Here is a 2850-nt window from a genome sequence, read left to right as displayed (position 1 = left end):
ACAGTTTCCCCTAAGCTGCTTTTGTTCATGCCCACAGTGGAGACATTTAGTGCTACTCCTCTGATCAAAACACTCAGATGGTTTTCCAGTCTCACTTCCAACAACTACAAGGGTCTCTACAATCTGGCCTCCTGCTAGCTCTCTCACCCAGCCACACCCACCCCCATCACCCTGTCTGCCTTGCAGAGTACTGTCTCAAGGCCTTTGCACAGGCTCCCTCTACCTGAAAAGTTTTCCCCACCCCCAGCTTCCTAGTCTGGCTTATCTCCTTCAGGTCTCTGTCTGAATACTGCCTGATCGAAGAGCAGACCTTTCTGATGACCTAAAAGAAAATAACATAACTTTCCCTCACAGACCCAACACTAATTACCCTCACCAATCCTGCTTTATAACCTGACCTGTTGCATATTTACTTTTTGTCTCCAATGGACATGAGCACCAGAAAAGTAGAAGCATGTTGGTTTTATTTCCTACTATAGCCTCACCTCACAGACCAATGCCTGGAATACAATGGGAACACAAATATTTATTGGATGAATAAATGAATGTGTAATATTTTAATTTTCTTCAGGATGTGGCAGGATGAGCGACCATTCCTTCACTTTTTCAAATATTTCAGAAAACATTCATTAATATCTTAAACCTGACTACAAAATGAATATATGCACATCATGAATAAAAAATTATTCCACTAAGTCATTCCACTAAGCAATCAGAATAATTCTATTCCCAAGAAAATTAATGTTGCAAGAGTTGGGGCTTGTCCTTTCAGTTTAATTTTAATGCATGTTTGTCTAGATAGATGCATGCATCCTCAGTCACTTCAGTCATGTCCAACCCTTTGCGATCCCTTAACCATAGCCCACCAGGCTCCTCTGTCCATGGGATTCTCCAGGCAAGAATACTGGAGTGGGTTGCCATTTCCCTCTCCAGGGAATCTTCCCAACCCAGGGATCGAACCCACATCCCTTATGTCTCCTCCACTGGCAGGGGCGGGGTACTTTACCACTAGAGCCACAGATAGAGCTCTATACTCCGAGCCATAAAAACAGACAATACCTTGGATTCTATTCCATAATTTAGGTAGTGTATCATTCTATGTTGATACACATAGAATTATCTGATCCTTTTTAATAACTATTCAATTTTCTATTTTGTAGATCTAGCTAATGTAGAATCCAATCTCCTATCAAGGAACTTATTTGAGTGTCTTTCATTGCAATACAATAAACCACCACCACCACCACAACAAACGAAAAACAACTCAGGCCAAATAATTCACACTCTAGCTAAGACATGAGAATCTCACCTACACATCTGGAGCCAGGGCAGAAACCTACCCACATTAATGAAGCAACGGAGAGGCATTCCGTGCAGAGGGCACCGTGTGAGAGCTGAGGCCAATAAACGAGATCTTCTGCTTCTACCAAATGGCTCCTCTCCCTCCGTTGATTCGGCAAGCACTTATGAAACCACAGATGATTCTGGGGCCCACTGTGCCTTCTCTGTCTTCTGCTCCTTTCCCACCTTCCAAGAGACGGCTGATCACAATCCAGACTAAGCCCCATGCAGACTTACTCTTACCAGTTCTCTCCTTCACCCATGTGTTATGAGAAAAAGGATCCATACAGGGTCCCCCTGAGACCCTCCAGGGCAGACTGCATTTCCTGAACTGCCTCTGTAATTTACACAGCAGTTTCTCCCACTCTCCCCTCCCCAGCAGCGGCTTTCCAGAACAGGATGTGGCTCATAAATCTTTTCGCTCAGCTTACCTACCACCCACCGACCAGCTTATTTTTACAAGACCTGCCATTTCCCAGACTCCCCTAGTATAAGCCTCCCATGGAAGGTCACAAGAGCGTGATTCCTAAGACAAATACTCTTCTGTTATCACTTCTTCATGGAATCTAAAAAATAAAATGAATATACATGAGGAGGCAGAAACGGACTCACAGATAACAGAAGACAAACTTGTCACCACTGGGGAGAGGGATGATGGGAAGCAAGATATGGGTAGGGGATAAAGAGATACAAAGTACTATGTATAAAACAGATGGGCAACAAGGTTGCAGTGTACATCACAAGGAAACACAGCTACTGTTTTGTAATAACTTTAAATGGAGTATAATCTATACAAATAGTGAACCAGCATGTTACACCTGAAACTAATATCGTAAATTAATTATTCTTCTGTTGCTTAATCACTAAGCTGTGTCCAACTCTTTTGAAACCCCATGGACTGGAGCCCACCAGGCTCCTCTGTCCAGGCCCCTCTGTCCATGGGATTTTCCAGGCAAGAATACTGGAGTGGGTTGCCATTTCATTCTCCAGGGTTATCTTCCCAACTCAGGGATTGAACCCGCATCTCACACATCTCCTACATTGCAGGCATATTCTTTACCACAGAGCCACCAGGGAATCAACTATGCTTCAATTAAAACAAAAAAAGAAGATGGTTCTTGTGATGGGCAAAGACCTCAGGGAAATGCCATACATCTGCCCTTATGGGTGTAGAAAATTCTACAAGGGGCTATGAAGGAATGTTGATATATTTAAAAGCACATCGTAAATTTTCCAGAGAGAAAAATGTCAGGCAAATCACTAAGAGGCATTACCATTTCTTGATGGGTAGAGGCCAACTCTTATTTATCTTTAAATTATTTAATTAGTTCATTGAGTATCTTCTGAGTCTAGGTACAATGCCAGCCCTGGGAGACACAAAGATGACAGCCCTTAATCAGCTGTTCAATGATAGAATCTTGTAAGAAAGATCAATATAAAAGCAATTGAAGAAATAAATGACAAAATACTGTATCTTTGAGAAGCAGAGGTCCATTAATGCTGGCAAGT

Source organism: Budorcas taxicolor, chromosome 6 (assembly GCF_023091745.1).
Source record: "Budorcas taxicolor isolate Tak-1 chromosome 6, Takin1.1, whole genome shotgun sequence".
Classification (NCBI taxonomy): Eukaryota; Metazoa; Chordata; class Mammalia; order Artiodactyla; family Bovidae; genus Budorcas; species Budorcas taxicolor.
The sequence above is the reverse complement of the archived record's forward strand: the minus strand, read 5'-3'. Positions refer to the sequence as shown.